We start from the raw sequence: 10,490 nt of genomic DNA on the forward strand, positions 1-10,490 counted from the left end.
GTTTCCATGAATTTCTAATGGGAGCCAATGCATTGTCTATGTTTTTTACCTCCTTTGCTAGTAAGGTGCTACGCACCTTCTCATAACCTGGCCCTGTGTACCCTTGTGGAGCCTCATTTACCTTTTTCAACATATCCTGCCAATATGGTGATCGTACCACATTAAATGACAAACTGTTTGCATATAGACATCTTCCAACGGATTGATCTGCAATCTCTCTAGCATCATTCTTAAATGCTCTCTCTAATGGTCCCCTGCTTCTCTTCACAATAACAGGTTCTTCACTAATTGGGTCCAAGAATGGGTGGCTCTGTACCACGATATCAGGAAAATCGCTATAAGATGGAGAAGTAGGGGGCCTCTTTGATTTACTTCCTCTTCCTGTCAACAAAGGATGGTTTGAGGCATGACCAACTCTTGCATCTGCTTCCTCTTGCTCTCTAATATATCCTGCTATTTCTTGAGGTGACATCCCATTTCCATTCTTTCCTAGACATGGTTTGATTCCTTGTTGGGGAATGACACAAAAATGGGCTTTGACACGACTGTAGGAGCTAGTTTTTTTCGTACTACAGAAGTTGCATATCCATAAAAATGTTCCACCACCTTTTACTTGGTCTATTATTTTGACATATTTCCATAAAGGTGAATTTGGGTCAGTTTTGAAAGTCCGTTGAGGAGTAGAGCTTTGAGGAGTAGAGCTAGTAGTCGTTGCCATTATGATTTCTACAACAAATTAAAAAAAAAAATATTAATATTTAATATTAAACAATAGATTATAAATGTTAAATATATAAAATTAAATTTAATAATTTATTTAAAATAAAAGTGAAATTATTATAATTATGAAAGTTATTAGGTTTTTTAAAAATATACCTATTATTAAATTATTATTATTTTTAATATTTTAAAAATGAGTAGTTTTTAAAAAAAATTATTATAGTTTAACTTTAATTAATAGTTTGTAAATTGTTTGTTAAATGAAAACAAACAATCTAATGAAAAATTATATTTTTATTAGATTGTTTGTTTCATTTAACAAACAATTTAATTAGCAAACTATTAAACAAAAAAAAAAAACTATAATAAATATTAAAATTTAACAAACTAATAAATTTTAATTATTTTTTTAACTATAATAAAATTTAATAAACTATAGCACACTATAATAAAAAAATTAATATCATACCTGATCTCGAAGCCCTCCTGCCGTGGCGCCTCCCGCCGTCGTTGCGCGCCTCCTCTGTGCCGTCACCCTCCTGCCGTGGCGCCTCCCGCCGTCGTCGCGGGCCTCCTCTGTGCCGTTGCCCTCCTGCCGTGGCGCCTCCTCTGTGTCTGCGTGCCTCCTTTCACTTGTGTGCCGTCGCACGTCCTCGAACCCCTGTGCCGTCGCGCGATATGGTTTCAAAATTTCGCATTTTTTCGGTTTTCACGATTTTTTATTTTTGCCTTTGCTTTAGGGTTTTAAATGTTAAACGACATATTCGACCTGTGGAAAAAACCCTCGAAATTTGCGAATGATGCGGATTCGTCAAAAAAACCGTATGGAATCGCCACGTCTACATCGGATGCGTCGGGATTCGTGAGTCAAATATCGGATACGTTTCAGGGGGAAAAAATCGGTACCTTGTCCGAATCCACAAGGATTCCGGGGCGAATCCGAATCCGATACGCACCGCATCCGGATTCATGGGGAAAATGGGAAGTACCGGTAACTTAGCATAATATTGTTCACAATTTGGAGGTGGATGATTGTATCAATGCAAAATACATTTAGCTCTTTCAAGTTTCGTGTCCTTGTCTCATTGATGGCTTCCTTAGAGCCTTAGCCCAAATAATATATAGGTAAGAAAATCTATCACCCTATCTCAACTTCTTGATGATTTAGAAAAAATGTATTATCTCATTGTTTGTTGATATATTTTTGAAGTACCTAGATACTTGCTTTCCAAGATCTTCCTAATACTTTAGATTCCTTCATGAGATTCCAACATAAGTATTCCATTAACCTGCTTTTATACCGCTGTGTTTGGGTCAAAAATTTCTTTCTTGCCATAAACATCAAACAACAATTCCATAATTTGCACTTCTACATCTTCCCAACCTCATTAATTCCCAAACATTGAATGGAATCTTGAACCCACCTTATTTGGACTTATATGCAGTGTTCCGTGGTGGTGTTTCACTAAGTCATCTTTGGAGATGGGGATGTTTTAAAGATGATGATATAGCAGGGAAACACTCCTCTTCTAGGCCACCATCTTTGCTATCAAGTAGAAGACATCCTTGGGACGTCTTTCTCAAAGAGGGGGCGTTTCTAGGGTGTTTCCCCTCCTCTAATGGGGATCTTGAGGAGACATTGAGATGTCACCAGGACGCACAGGAAACTCAACCATGTCCCTGCCTTTTTCAACATTTGTCATATAAAAAATTACATAAAAGAAGATATTTTAGAAATTCGGGCTACTAACACTAAACTTAATAGTCTATTGGGCCCCACCTACACCCTAAACATTCAAAAAATCTAAAAAAATTGCATACGTCACATCATTTAAACCAGTGAGATTCTTCAAAAGACTGAAGATTTGGCTAGAAATAATGAAATAACGAGGACTTGGTGTTGGAGAAAACAGTGATTAAATAATGAAAATGGCATGTGCCATGAAGGTCTGTGTAGTATCAAAGGTTAGACCCCCACGAGGGGGTGTTGATGTGTTTTTTATGCACATGCGAACACAGAACAAAATACCATAAGTATCTTATCCTCTCTTGAACAAAGTTATTCGAATGCTGAAGAGTTGCATAAGGATCAATCGAAATAACTCCAAGGTTCTGGTATGTAGGGTCTCTATGTGTGGATAAGCTCTGTTGGTGTGATGTGATTATGCTGGAATCACAAGGGGACTTACGTTTGTATGCCTGAATGCTTGATTTGTTGGAACTTGAGTCGTAACTACTCACCGGGAGATAAAGAAATATCAAAAGCATAGGGTTTAGAGAATCTATTCTAAGACCTAGAATGTAAGAAGGTAGATGAACGACTAGGTGGAGTCCTATTGGGCGAGGTCTCACCATCAAATTGAACAATTCAACACCAGCTCAGTGCGATCTTTTAGGGTAGTTCCGAAGATGTTCAAATCATTACTGTCAAACATTGATCATAATTCAAGTTTATGGATGAACAATAGACACATAACGACTTGAGATTAAGCTCATTCTATGCCAGTTGACCACGCAAGGCGCACTTACAATTAGCAAGAGGCTAGTGGTTTGGACTAGGCAGATTCCACACGAGTGCATTCAATAACTTCTTTCATTCAATCTAATTATTTACCATCTAAGAATGAAGATTCAACAAGAAACCATGCATATTGCAAGAAACAACACATTTCACCTTAACTTCAATGAAAATGTAGTCCATTTACAATTTAGGCAACAATTTCTTGCCTTCTCCTTATCTACTCTAATTGCTACTTTATTCACTATTCTTATGCTTCAGACTATTCTACCAACTATTAACTATCAACTCACTATTAACCTTTACAAATGATGAACCCGAGCTTTATATAGGGAGCTCTTTACAATTCAATGGCTCTGATTGATTTACTATCAATGGCTAGGATTACAAGATGGAAAACCCTAATTAGGGTTTGTTACAAGAAACTCCTTTAGCCAATGAGAAAATTACATTTAATGCATGAGAACCAATGGGAAATAGGGGTAGGTGCATCGGAGTTTGTGTCTCCGTACATAGGTGGGATTCATCGAATCTGGACACGCTGATGTGGACCCTTCTGACTGGAGGAACGGTTACTGGGATGCCACCTTGTTTGGTACTTGCTCTATGATGACCTTGGTCGATCCTCCTTTGTCTTTGATGCACTTGATGAATGATGTACCCCCTTGACTCTCATGTGTTTGATGAAGCCTCTTCACAGTCAAGTCACTCCTTTTCTGGTAGCATATCTCTCTTCGCAAGATCCCTCTTTTTGACATCTTGTGATCTCTCCATGTGGTAGAATGAGGTCCTTGAGGATAGCTTGGTCTATTACGTGCAACTCTTTGAACACTTGAAGTCTTCCAACTTTGAAGCACTTCGAGTCCTCCACACGTTTAAAGTGCCCTTGATGATGATGGAACTTGAATAGGTCCTCCTTGTCCTTGATGATGATGGAACTTGAATAGGTCCTCTTTGTCCTGGCTTGATCTTCCTCCATCTTGATTTTGTTGATCTGCAAAACAAACAAAAGATGATTAAGTACACATGATATATTGATTCTAACATGGCATTTCTTACCTTAAATCATCAACAAGAAGATATTAAGATTAATTTCGCTTTGGATCCTCTCCAAGGATAGGACCTATAATGAGATTCGCTTTGGACCCTTTGGAAGGGTCAGGAGCGAAGTTCGCTTTTTTGCACAAATTCCTCACTTTTCCTCATTTCACTTGGTTTAGCTCATTTCGAAAGGCATGTATAAGTTCATTTTTCATTCACCCAAGGCGTGGAATCAAGGATTTTAACCTATATGCTAGAAGCAGGAGAGGTTTTTAGAGAAATTTGCTTTGGACCCTTTGGAAGGGTCATGAGCGAAATTCATGTTTTAAGCCCAATTTCTTCATTTTCCCCTCAACTTTGCTCTTAGACTTGGCTTTTAGGTCCTTCCTTCATCTTAATCAAGTCCATTTGCCTTCAAGCTGATGTCAACTCAATGCTTTTGATGACAAATTAGGCCTTTCTAAGGATTTCGCTCTGGACGCTTTGGAAGGGTCAGAGCAAAATTTCCTAAAATGCTCAAATTCTTGACCTTTCTCCAAATTTTCAAGTCTAGACTTGATCATTAGGCTTTTTCCAAGGATAAATAGGTCAGTTACACATCAATCAAATGCCTAGAACTTCATCATTCATCAACTGGACCAATCTCAAACCCTCAAATGGGAAATCCTTGATGATACTCACTCACAAACCTTCATTCACTTCCTTAACTCAAAGACATAGGTCTCAAAAGGCAAGACTCCTAGCAGGATATAAGGACTTCCTCAAACTCAATCAAGACTTCACCTAGAAACAAGAGCAAAGCCAAACCTAGAGAAGGCTTTCAAAGAGACCCTGACCTGGACCACCTACTGACCCACCTCAACTCAAGCAGACCCCCCTATCCTAATGGTCTCTCTGGCAACTCTCCAATGCAAAGGCTAAAAGCCAAGACCAGACAACTAAGCAAAGAAAACTAACCCAAGAAAGCAAAAAGTAGGGATCCCCATTGCAATGGGGCGATGTGTGAATACGTCACAAGAAGGGGTTCCACCCCCTGACCGCAAATTGAGGTCCTTGGCCCCCTCCCCCCCAGCCCTGAGACTCTATGGAACATAGCTTCTAGACAACCTTGCTAACAAATTTTTTCTTTAGAAACTCTTTCTCCGAAGTCTTCAATATCCTTTTAAATGCCTTAACTTCTCAACAAAGATGGGCATCATAGCCCAATGAACCTTTTAGGTGCTTTCACTTCTCTATTCCCTCTCTATTCCCATAGAATCCCTATACTTGGACTTTTCCATTTACATTATTACAAATCTATAAGGGGATTTATGGAGTGGGACATTCTCCTTAATCTTCACACATACATGACATCCAGATTTTGGAGGCCTCAAACAAATCACAGAAAATTGAGTTTCTAGGAAATTGCTAATGCTGTGACCTTAAGTATCAATTACCCTTCTCATTGCTTTACTCCACAGGGTTTCATCATAACTTTCCACTTAACTGGCTCTAAGTCTAGGTTCTTTCAACAAAAGAGTAATTGGTTTCTCCTTGTTAATTGAACCTTTCAATAGTTGTCTCTTCAAAGGAGCATGCATTCCCATTTATTCTAATAAATAAAGTTGATGAATCTTATAACTCTTTTCAAGTAGTTGTTGTTAGAACCTAGAGGCGCTGATAACTAGCCACCTCTTTAATAGGCTTCTTCAGAATCTTCATATTAATACTGTCTCTGTCCCTCTTGCTTTGACTCGGTCAGATGTGTTCTTTTCACTACTTGATACAATGATGGGCCAATCTCTTGTTTCCTTATTTTCATTAGTTCCTTCCGTTTTCCCCAAATGACCATCTGGTCTGTGCCTTTTACCTTTCTGGTCCTATATTCCCCTTCCCTTGGACATTTTACACATGGATTCTTTTGTCGGCTTGCCTTTCTGAGCCTCATCTAGGATGCTTTCAATGTATTTGTAAACACAAATTTCTCCATCAAGCTTCTATCCTTAACACCTTGTTTGGCACTTGTCTCACCTTTTCATCCTTTGCCTCTCAGCTCCCTTATGGTCATTAGCTCAAGCTTTGTCATTCTTGCTGAATTCCCCCACCTTTCTGCAGCTAGCCTTGGCAATATGCTGCTTCTTTGTCTTATGAAAACTTTTCCTCATTTCCTTGTGCTAGCAACCCCCCTTGATGGAATGGAATTTTTTGCTGCTCTTCCAAAGGTCATTCTTTTGCTAGGTGTCCATACTTATGATTGGTACTACACCTGAACAAGATGCACTTATAAATGAATGGCTAGATTTATCCCAGACCTGCCAATTTCAGCATGCCATTTGGCTTTGGTGATACTCGTATAGTTTTCTTTTACGTCTTAAAGTTTCTTGAAAATGTGAAAAAATCTTCCCATGATTCAGGGTTACTGGGAAACATAGTGCAACTTATCTCATGTGGCACCTGAAATACACACATAACTGACATGAGCACTAGAAGGTATTTCTTTCATTGGTTGGAAACTGATATGCCAATACTCTATGAAAAGACCCAAATTGTATAAAAAAATTCCTTGGAATATCTGCTTCCTATCTGCCTCTTTACAATGATAAAATATCCTCGGGTACGAAATTATCTCATGGTCCCTACGGGTTCCAAATTTTCCTTGTGCATATATGCAAACCTTCCACTGGAAGTTGGATAAAGAAATTTTTCACAAATCAAACATCTATAGGGTTGGACTTTTCACTCTCTCTGAACATTTTGCCATTACTTATTTATTATTATGCATATACGTCCATTTATTAGTTAGTACTCTCAATAACTGACATTTTTCTGCCAAGCTAACTTACCACATACTTTAGCACAGCTGATTATTCAAACCACGATTGTATATCAACACTAATGCTTAATACAAGGATACCTTCCAAGGTCTCATAGTAGTCTCCTACCCCACTAATTGCTCTATCTTAGAAGAATTCTCAAGTTGAATGCTGAAGAATTTTATGTAGTTTCTGAAAAGAGTGTAACTAATTAATTTAATTTATGTTTTAATTTGATTCACGTTGGATGTATAATATCTAGGCATCTCAAATTTCTGTGTAAAAAGAACAGTTCTTTTTGCAATATATGTTTTCCAAATTTTCTGTTTACTTCAGATCAGGTTCATTCAAGTTGGATATCTACTTTCTAGAGATCTCAGATTTTTGTTTAAAATACTAAAAAGACAGTTCTCTTTTCAATATCTGTTTTCCAATTTCTCTGTTCACTTCAGATCAGGTTCATAAAACTGTTAAAAAATTAGCAATTTTGTTTCAATTCCATAACTATGGTGCATGAGAATGTAAGTTTTCTTGAGACCTCATTTGTTTAGCAAATGTTCACCAGGCTTACTTCTAGGCCTAGCATTTTTTAAAATTAATTCTAGATTACGTCTTTATTGTGACACAACTTTGCAAATATTTCATAATGTTCTATGCAAGTTTGCAGATTTGTTCTAATCTCGTGATCACAAATCACGATAATTTAAGATTTGCCTCGTACAACGTTGTTGAGCATGTCCAGTGGACGTGGTTAAGCTGTAATGTGGGAACTTATTGTCACAATGACCTGAGTTGAAAATCTCGTGGTTGTGCAAATAAATGTCGATGTGTATGCTGTCCTAATGCAGTCTGGTGCAAAATGGTAGAGTCGTTGACTTCGTTAATGTAATGATTTTGCAAATCCATTGGAGATGATTACAAAGCTTTTCAGCCTGAGTAATATAGTATTGAGGGAGAGCAGCCTACTTCTTGATAATTAACACTTCTTTTACATCTTGAATCTAAGTTACATAGTGTTTGCTTGCTGATTTTGATCTGAATGTGTGTAACAGGTGGAAGATGTGGTTTGAGGGGATCGTGCATGTATACTGCAGGTCTCATTGGACTATTGGGTGGATTTATGTTTGCATATGAAAGCTCTGCAGGAAGGCTTATGGGCTTATTTCCAAATCAAGAGGAAGTTGAAAAGTACAAAAAGTGAAGTGCTGCCACCATAAGCAGCTCGAATCGCCATTCAATGGGTTTCAGGAACATTAGAGAATACCACGTGAGTTGGCATGTAGGTTACGTAATTTATGTCTCCTGCTATTGGATGTATTCTACATTTTAGCATGTCTTGTTGGGTTATTTATCTAACGAGTATGTCATGGTCAGACATTCTGATCTACACTTCTATGTGGCTTAGAAGAAAGTTCCTGTTCTCTGTTATGCTGCCTTTGGTAAGGATCTCTAATTTGAGCATCCTAAACCAAGGTTTTGATATTCTTTTTCTCATTTTGGATAAGCCAATAAATGTTTTGCATCAAGGTTTTGATGATCAAAGGTCTGATTGGCGAGTATCCTTAAAGATGACGTTTATTGAGTAGTGGGGCTCATAGTCCTTCTAAAGTTTAGCATTGCTTTGCACAACCAGTTTATTGTTGTGAGGCTCACATTTATTTAAATTTAAGAAAGGTATTGAGGGTTTTTTTAAGCAAAATTCCCTCCATATAGTGTTGCAGGTGAAATGATTTTTACTGGTATACTATAAAGTAGTTCAAGAGCAACTACGAGGGTTTGATTTTATTTACAATTATATTAGTTGTTGTTTATATGTAACAATTCAAAATTGGCGAGGTTAAGAAGTGGTTAAGATCATAAAAATTGCTTAAATGGGAGAAACATTTCTCTTGCATGCAGCAGCTCTTGATGCTGTTACGTTGAATTTTAGGGATGCTGCATCGGAATGATGGAAGAGATGTGACATTATATGATATAATTTGATCTAAAAAGGCTCGGTACCTTGGAAGTATGCTCTATAGTTGAAAATTGAAATCATTAAAGGAGGTGCATGCCAACGCAAATGATACAGGATTATGAACTATTAGAAACTGTGTTTTGTACAATTATGGTAGAAGGCAACCTACAACCTAACAGTGCATACATATGAGTGGACCTTGGGATGAAATAAGAGAATCCATATCGTGTGTCTTCTTGTATTCCAAAAGCAGGACTTGGTTTTAAGGAGGTTCATGCCAACGCAAATGATACAGGATTATGAACTATTAGAAACTGTGTTTTGTACAATTATGGTAGAAGGCAACCTACAACCTAACAATGCATACATATGAGTGGACCTTGGGATGAAATAAGAGAATACATATCGCGTGTCTTCTTGTATTCCAAAAGCATGACTTGGTTTTTGTCCTGTCTATTTGGCACATGCATGAACGTTTTAGTAATGACCAAAAATGGAATGTTTCATAAAATTAATAAACATTCTAATGATGGCTCAGCTTGGCTACTAATGCATGCCAATGGTAGTACCTTGAAATGAAAGAGGAGAAATCTTTATTATGGGTCGTTTATTCCAGAGCATGCCTTGCTTGCCTTTTCTGGTCTACTCGGCAAGTGCACAAAAGTTGCCCTGCATCATAAAATGCATGAACATAAATAATGGCTACAGGTTGGTCTAGTAAAAAGCTTAGTGGGATTATAACCAATAATAATGGGTTAAGAATTACATTGTACCACGACAACAGGTTTTATTTTCTTTTTCTTTTCCTTATGTAAATAATCAACTAAATGCATTTTACTGACACTGAAAAATACTCAAAAAACAAACCTAATACATGTTACATGAAAATTCAAAGTATTGTCTTCGCTGAGGTATATAGAATTCTTCAAAGAACAGAACAAAGATTTAAAGCTTTTCAATATATAAAATTGTATAGCAAAAAGCAAGATTGAAGAGACAAAATTTCAGAACATGACAAGTGCGTGGGATGATGTCTAAGTGAGAAGATTAGATTGGATACAATTGCTATCAAATGCATTAGATGATTTCTGTTTTTCAACTGCTGTTGCACTTCTGAATGATTTTTGTGTGCAAAAATCTAACCATAAAGGAGATGTTCAATAAGTGCAAATAATGGATCAGAGTGCTCTTCTGAATTCATTCCGTGTCAAATTTTATTCAATTTCTCTCTGCAATATCTGTTAACTGAGATGCTTTAGTAGAAATTGTGGGCCATATTAATATATGCATTTGTCCAATAAAAAATTGTTTGGTTAGAGGTACTCCATCAAATTACTTGGCTGTTATTTTAATGAGTTTCGATGGTTATGATAAGTTCCTGGGTTGAAGATGAGAAATTTATATATATGTGGGAAAATGGAAAATCAAATTGCCTTCTACCAGGCTTCCTAATGGGGTCTCA

The 10,490-nt window shown here is 37.2% G+C and overlaps 1 long non-coding RNA gene across 1 annotated transcript; it reads left to right on the forward strand.

Moving 5' to 3' along the window:
• Positions 1-1,084: 1,084 nt before the first annotated feature.
• LOC131064731 (uncharacterized) lies at positions 1,085-8,856 on the forward strand. Its single transcript, XR_009358645.1, has 2 exons — positions 1,085-7,933; positions 8,124-8,856. It is a non-coding gene; the product is annotated as an uncharacterized LOC131064731 (long non-coding RNA).
• Positions 8,857-10,490: the final 1,634 nt, after the last annotated feature.

Source organism: Cryptomeria japonica, chromosome 8, assembly GCF_030272615.1.
Source record: "Cryptomeria japonica chromosome 8, Sugi_1.0, whole genome shotgun sequence".
Lineage (NCBI taxonomy): Eukaryota > Viridiplantae > Streptophyta > Pinopsida > Cupressales > Cupressaceae > Cryptomeria > Cryptomeria japonica.